General features: G+C 43.2%; 1 pseudogene; it reads right to left on the reverse strand.

Annotated features, from left to right (window-relative positions):
- Positions 1-8,187: 8,187 nt before the first annotated feature.
- Positions 8,188-8,271, reverse strand: LOC141109099 (U2 spliceosomal RNA; annotated as a pseudogene).
- Positions 8,272-8,599: the final 328 nt, after the last annotated feature.

The following is an 8,599-nucleotide window of genomic DNA, read 5'->3' on the forward strand; positions in this document are numbered from 1 at the left end:
GAGCCATCAAATCCAATGACTGATAAACTGCAATATAATACATTCTTGTTCTTGCATTTTTGATATCCTTTAGAACTGGAATATCTCCAAAACCTTGCAGAAAAAAAAAAAAAATCACTGAATATATCTTGATTAAATCTGTCTGCTTTTGATTCTTCATATCGTCTTAATGACCAGAGTCATATGTTTCTGTCCATATAGTAATGCTGTGATTTATAAACTTGATGGACAGGACAGGGAAAGTCCAAGGTGGAAATAAACCAAGGTGACAGTCTGCAGCTACAACTGATATCATCTCTGCAAGTACAAACACAGACTCGTCATCTGCCCGCCTTAGCCAAGACTGTTAATATATGAACACCGACACAGTGGTGCAAAGACAGTGTGTGAAATATATACACTATATTATCAAAAGTATTGGGACACCTGCCTTTACACGCACGTGAACTATAATGGCATCCCAGTCTTAGTCCATAGGGTTCATTATTGAGTTGGCCCACCCTTTGCATCTATAACAGCTTCAACTCTCCTGGGAAGGTTGCCCACAAGGTTTAGGAGTGTGTCTATGGGAATGTTTGACCATTCTTCCAGAAGCGCATTTGTGAGGTCAGGCACTGATGTTGGATGAGAAAGCGTGGCTCACAGTCTCCGCACTAATTCATCCCAAAGGCCAGACAAGTTTCTCCACCCCAAATTCGCTCATCTATGTCTTTATGGGCCTTGCTTTGTGCACTGGTCCAAATCATTTGGTGGAGGGCGGATTATGGTGTGGGGTTGTTTTTCAGGGGTTGGGCTTGGCCCCTTAGTTCCAATAAAGAGAACTCCTAAGGAGTCAGCATACCAAGATGTTTTAGTCAATTTCATGCTCTCAACTTTGTGGGAACAGTTTGAGGATGGCCCCTTCCTGTTCCAACATGTCCAGTGCACAAAGCAAGGTCCATAAAGAGACAGTTGAGCGAGTTTGTTGTGGAGGAACTTGACTGGCCTGTACAAAGTCCTGACCTCAACCCGATAGAACACCTTTGGGATGAATTAGAGCGGAGACTGCGAGCCAGACCTTCTCATCCACATTAGCGCCTGACCTCACAAATGCGCTTCGGGAAGAATGGTCAAACATTCCCATATACACACTCCTAAACATTGTTGACAACCTTCCCAGAAGAGTTGGAGCTGTTATTGCTATAGTTCAATATGGAACCCTACGTACTAAGACTGGAATGCCATTAAAGTTTATGTGCGTTTAAAGGCAGGCGTCCCAATACTTTTAGTAATATAGTGTATGCATAATACTCAAATCTTCAAAAATAGAATTAGCATCATGAAAACACACAAATCATAACATTTTGGTGAAAACGTTCTTTTCTACTAAAAACAGGAAAACAACAAAAACAAAGTATACCATTATTTAGGGCCATGCCAAAAACAATATGACATTTCTGTCATAGAAAGCTGTAATTAGGGCCCCTTAATAAGCAAGATGAATGTGGAATCTCTAATACCTAAACTAGGTCAGAGTTTAATGAGAAGCATGCTTTTTGAATAATACGTTGGATCTTTAAACAGCAGTAAGTCTTGGAAAACAGTAATTGCTGTGCTCAGGAATAACATCAATGACCTGAATTACAAGTAAACAAGCAAGTAGCCTTTAGCCAGATATGACACGTATACACTGCATTCTCCAGCTAAAGGGCTGCGTCCACTAAAGAGGATGCAGTGTATAGGTGACATTTATGAGACGTTTCACATTTACGAGAATGTGGCCTATATATAATATTCATTAGATAGCAATGACATTGGGAAGTTTCATTTTCAAAATGAAGCAGCTTGTCCATTTTCTAGGCTGAAAGAACGAGGGTAGAAGCCCCCATAAATGTGGACATCTGCAGAAGCACCCATGATGAGGTAGGATAGAAACAAACCAAGCAAAGACCAAATGGTCAATAAGTTCTGCCACATTTATTTGTATTACATTTTTTTACCTTTCTGTCTCAGTATAGGTCTATGCTTGTCCCAAGGACTTATAACTCCACATACTATTGACCAACTCCCTACTACATGTGCTGGAAGTCTATTCCAAGCCTCAACCACTCTTTCAGTAAAATAATACTTTCTAAGCTTAGTTTAAACAGAGGAGGGACACAGGTGACATCACTTCCTTAGAAGCTTTATTCCAAGAAGACACAAACATACAGAAGCAAACACAACTGGAAACGCTGATCAGAACCACCTCATTTGGAAAAATTTTCAGATGAATTCAGTAGGATAAAATCATAAGTCAGTTTATTGTTACCATGAGGTAAGGTGGATAAATACCAACAATTCAAATCTCCTCGCATAGATGCAACAGCTATGCAATATAATTACTGCTGTGACAGAACCTTGTTGGGCGGTGAAGGGTGAATCAGCTGTAAGGAACAATGCTGCGGTGGTAAACTGAGCTCTTCATATACCAAGCCTACTCCAATGTAAAGGGAGAGCGGATGTATGTAGAGCCGGGTCAACTTGAAGAAGGGCCACGCCTGGAAACGCGTTGTCACGACAAAGCCATCCACTTCCCTTTCTCTCCTTGGCTTGCGCTTCATCCATCACCCTGTGTTCCAAGCCTCCTTCTGGATCCGTGTTTCCTGAGCGTATGACTTCACGCTCGGACACTTCCATCTGCCGCTCCTTGCTAGCGGCGTTTCCAGCTGTCGATCGGCTCCTCTCCAATCAATGGTCATTTCGCCACTCACCACTGGAGCTTCGGTTTGATGCATCTGACTCTCCACCCGGCTCTACATACATCCGCTCTCCCTTTATATCAGATTAGGCTTAGTATATATGAGGAGCTCTGTTTATCACCCAGAATTGCTCCTTACAGCTGATCCACACTTCACAGCCCAACAAGGTACTGTCACAGCGGTAATTATGTTGCACAGCTGTTGCATCTAGGCGAGGAGATTTGAATTGTTGGTATTTATCCACCCTACCTCATGGCAACAATAAACTGATTTATGATTTTATCCAGCTGACTTCATCTGAGAATTTTTCCATATGAGGTTTTTCCGATCAGCGTTTCCAGTTGTGGTTCTTCTGTATGTTTTTGTCTTCTTGGAATAAAGCTTTTAAGGAAGTGATGTCACCTGTGTCCATCCTCAGTTTAAACTAAGCTTAGAAAGTAGGCATAAGGGATTGTCTTTTTTAATGCACTTTAATTTACTGGGTGCTATTTTGTTTTTTTTAATGTGGGAGCCCTACTATAGGTAACCTTGGGTCTTTTGCAAAGAGTGGTGCTCGGGGTCTTGTTTAAGGATGTTCCAATGTTTATTAAGGATGTATTCCATCTTATTATATTGGCCATGATACCTTGTGATGAACCGAGCAGCTGCATTTTTCGAGGGTTTATCACTTTTCGTTTTTTTGCCTGGAAGGAAAGTGGTGTAGGCCAGAAAAGATAGTAGACCAGGCCTAAACCACTTTCCTTCCAGGCAAAAAAACAAAAAGTGATAAACCCTCGGAAAATGCAGCTGCTCGGTTCATCACTAATAAACATTGGAACATCATAAAACCAGACCCCCCCCCCCCCCCTTAGCACCACTCTTTGCGAAAGACCCAAGGTTACCTATAGGAGGGCTCCCACATTAAAAAACAAAATAACGCCCGGTCAATTAAAGTGCATTAAAAAAGACAATTCCTTATGCCTAATTCCCCTTAAAGGGATATATAGATGCAACAAGCCCTCATGTAAGACCTGCAATTTTGTGAGACATGGACAAAAGAGTTTTACGCATAAGGAAAAGATTTACCACCTTGACAACTTTTACAACTGCTCTACTGATTATGTTGTATATTGTCTCACATGCCCCTACAAGCTACTATATGTTGGCCACACCATCCGTCCACTGAGACAATTCTTCAGTAAACACTGTCGCTTCGTGGAGGTGAGTTGCGACCAACATAATGTACCACTCCACTTTTTAGAGCACCATAACCAGTTCACAACAGGCTTGCAGGTATGGGATATAGAAGCCATACCCAAAAACCTGTCTGAACCTGAACGTTTCTCCAGATTATGTGAACGTGAAACGTTCTGGATGTACACTCTAGACACCCTTGCGCCGAATGGGTTGAACGAGCAATTAGAAGTAAGCACCATTATATAATATCATTCAACTTCTCAAGTTCTCTTAGTTCTCTAGTTTCCACCGCCCCCAACGTACATTAATCCTGTGCATGTATGTCAACCACACCAGGACATTCCTTCATCAACTAACCATTATTATTATTATAATATTTACTATTATATAATATTTTTTTATTATCATTATTTTCAACCATCCTCCATTATCCCTTCTATTACGGCTGTCCAGTAACCCTTATATCATAACATATTATAAATTATTATCATAGTAATTCTCCTTACTATCCCTTACATCAATTGAGACAACATCATTCTATAACAAACTTTAATATAATGTAACAATTTGCATTCACCTTTTGTATATTGATCATTAATTGAATCCTATGTATTCATATGTGAGCTACTCTCATATACACTATCAATTGCCACTTGCCCCATTAACTCACAAGCTTGTTTTAACCATTAATCTATACCAATTAGTTTTATATTTATTTTTATTCTTATCCATTTATAATTATTAATTTTATCCAGTTCTTCCATATAATTCATGAATTTTCATTATTTTAATTATTATTCATTTGATATTAATGTTATCTGGCTATGTTTTAAATGTCATCCCTTCCTTTTTAAACAGCCTACCTTTTTTTCTGCACAGTCCAATTAGTTAATTGGCTGTTTAGTGGTTCAATTATGTTAATCGGCCAATCAACTTTTTCTTTGAGCAGAGCATTTAAATCTCGCCTCTTCCTTTTCCCTGTACACTTGAGAAAGGAGCGCGCATGCTCCGTAACAAGCTTTGCCCATGCTCTGAAACGCATTGTGGTTCCTCTACACCCTGGTGACGTCACACTCCCAGAAGCGTTGCTCCCTGAGACGATCATCTTTACCTCCTCCAGCCATCCACAGGATCAGCCGGCTTCCTCTCTGGTTCACCGCGGCTCCCGTAGCTGGATTCTCTGCTCACCAAGGACACGCTATAGACGCTGTAGATGATCCCAGGAGATTTGATCTCCCATGAGCACACCATTCCTTTGATGTAATGCCACGTACACACGAGCGGACTTTACGGCAGACTTTGCCCGGCGGATTTTTCGACGGACTTTATGACAGACTTTCTGAATGAATGGACTTGCCTACACACAATCCACCAAAGTCCGTCGAATTTGTATGTGATGATGTACGAACGGACTAAAACAAGGAAGTTCATAGCCAATAGCTGCCCTAGCGTGGCTTTTTGTCCGTCGAACTAGCATACAGACGAGTGGACTTTTCCACCGGACTCGATTTTGACAGATTGATTTAAAACATGTTTCAAATCTAAGTCCGTCCAACTTTTGAGAAAACAAAGTCCGCTGGAGCCCACACACGATCGAATTGTCCGACGAAATCCCGTCCGCCGGGCAAAGTCTGCCGTAAAGTCCGCTCGTGTGAACGCGGCATAAGTGTTGGATACTTTATACTACTGCATATTAAACATTGCACTCAGAGGCACTTTTCTGTTTTTTTCTCATGTTGGCATCCAGAGTTGGCTTCACTCCTGAGAAAAGGTGTGTTCTTAGCGTATGTCTTACTCCCAAGTTTCCATTCCACATTATCATCATCATCTCCAAAGAAACATCATTTCAATTTTCTTGAACATTTTAACCCTTACCCCCGGGCTTTTTTTATATTCACCTTTTGGCCCCGTTTGCGTTGTTGTCTTTTAAACTTGTATCCTGAGCGCTAGCATTTGTCTGTAGTTTATACATTACCTAGGGACTGGGGATGGGCGAAACAGTTCGGCCCGAGCATTAGTTCGGCCATTCACCAAACTACTGAATTTTCAGGGTGTTCGCCCTGACGAACACCCTGCAATGCACTGATCGCTGCACAGTGCATTAGGCGCCCTGATTGGGCTTCAATGGGATTCGCCGTTTGGGTTAGGACATTTCCCCTGTTCGGGAGTTATGCTGCAAACTGAACAGGGTGGTGTTTGACCCATCCCTACTAGAGACCAATGAAATCACTGGGAATGCATCCTATACTTTGCCTGGAGACAAGTGACATCACTGAGAATGCAACTTATCCACTTACTTGAGATCAATGACATCACTGAGAATGCAGTCTATACATTCTCTCGAAACCAATGACATCACTGAGAATACAGCCTATGCACTTAATAGAGACCACTAACATCACTGATAATGCAACCTTTACATTCGTTAGAGACCCCTGAAATCTCTGAGAATGTAGGTTTTCTTCCGCTGTGGTGCACTAAAACTAAAACACCTAAGTGTACTAAAAATGTGATAAAACACACAAAAAAGTGCACTTAAGGACTCCACCCCACCTAAGAAATAAGGCTCCTGACAATTGCAAGGCTTAACTTGGTCCCCCTAGCCAAAAATGCTGGAGGTCCCCTCTCCTCATGGTCAGCTTAACTGATTACTGTATAAATTTCACTGGCAGGGAAGGGGTTAAACACTAGAGGGCGATCAAGGGGTTAAGTGTGTTCCCTCAACATGTTTTAACTGTGGGGGGGATGGGCTCACTAGAACATGACAGAGATCACTGCTCCCGATCACTGGGAGCAGTAGATCCCTGTCATGTCACTAGGCAGAACAGGGAAATGCCTTGTTTACATAGGCATCTCCCCGTTCTGCCTCTCCATGCCACGATCGCGGGCCACCGGCAGACACACCCCTGCGCCCGCTAGCCTGTGATGACGGATGGATGTACGTGCCATTCTGCCGACGTACATCGTCGTGCTGCGGGCGGCAATCTACTAAATACTGGTAAATAGGTGCCCATGTTAATGCATAGGCTAGAATCTGTGGCCCGATAACAGAAGTTGCCCCAGACTTAGCCAAAAGTCCTAGCCAAAGTGGCACAGTGCAGAAAAAAGCTTTAGCGCCATGGCCATGTACTCATTCTCACAGAGGGGAACCTAAACCCAAGTTATACTAACAGTACCCCTGGGGCTACCAACTCCCAGGGGGGCCACTGACACCGTGGATTCTCTGACTTACCAGCCCATGACCAGACCAGGTAGACTCAATCAAATCAGAAGGGACTGAGCCCCTAAAGTCTTCCCTGGGGAATTATTCCCATGCCCCACATCCCATGGACTCCCTGGTTTCTGTTCCAGCCAGTACTATCCTTCAGAGCCCCCATCATACCCCATCATATCACACTATACAGCCAGCCATTCCTACCAAAAGGGCAGAATAGTGTTGCAGCAACCCTACTGGACAATGGTAAGAACAGATTAGTTTTTTTTTTGTTAATCCATGGTGGTGCAAATCCTGAAACAAAAAACTGTAAACAACTGTAAGCAAAAAACACGGATGTGAAACACACACAAAAAAATGCACTTAAGGGTGTGCTTTATTCCACGCCCCAAAGGGGTAGGACCTCTCCCAGATCCCCCAGGGTGCAAGGCTCCTTCCAGGGACATAGGGTACCAATGGTCTGCCTAGCCAGAAGGCCTGGCAGGCCCCGTTCTTCTAGGTCAGCCAAAGCTGACCATCGAATACTGGGTTGAGGGGCTCTCCTGAAGCGAGAACCCCCCAAATTCAGGTGAGAAGGGAACCAGAGGGCCACACATCCTCCGCCTAAATGTTAGGGCAAGCCTGAGGACTGAGCCCATTCATCCTAGTGAGAAAAAAAAACACACACAAAAGTGAAAGTGACAAACAGTAGAGGATAATAAATTAAAATAAATAGGTGGCCGTGCATGTGCACTGGCCGGGCCCTGAGGCCTGGAAGACAAAAAATTGCCCTGGACTTAGCCGAAAGGCACAGTGCAGAAAAAGTTTTAATGACTGTGCCAACAGTAAGGTCCCACACCCAAGTGTTACTAAGATCACCCCTAGGTTGAATTTCTGCCTTCCCAGCCCATGGCCAGACAAGGTAGATCCACTCAAATCAGGAGGAACTGTGCTCTTCCAGTTTTCCCGGGGGAATTACTCTCAGGCCCCGACAGCCTGCAGGCACCTCGATTTCTGTTTCAGTCAGTACTAGCCCTCCAAGCCCCCATCATTCCAGCAGGGATACATAGACAGACATAGCCAGACACTCCAGCCTTGGTCAGTCCAGAATGACAGAACAGTACCCCTACTGGACACTGATAAGAACAGATATTATACTTGATCTTAGCCAAAAGGCCGAGAGCAATCACCAAGAATGTAGCCTATCCATTCATTAGAGGCAGATGACATCATTGAGAACACAGGCAATGCTACAAAGAATGCAACCCAACCAGTCACCAGAAACCAGAGAAATCATTGAGACATTTCCTATTCTAGAGGAGTCCTACCTATCACTAAGGAAGCAGTATCTGTTTGCTGAAGGTGCCATCTTGGAATACTAAACCATATTGATATTATGCTCTCCCCATCTCTTTGCCCTGCCAAAATCATGTTTTTGGATCATTCCATTACACAGCTTTCACGCTATTGATGAAATGGTAAGTTTCATCGCTGCTTTTGTAATGATGCA

The sequence above is a fragment of the Aquarana catesbeiana genome, linkage group LG09, assembly GCF_042186555.1.
Source record: "Aquarana catesbeiana isolate 2022-GZ linkage group LG09, ASM4218655v1, whole genome shotgun sequence".
Lineage (NCBI taxonomy): Eukaryota > Metazoa > Chordata > Amphibia > Anura > Ranidae > Aquarana > Aquarana catesbeiana.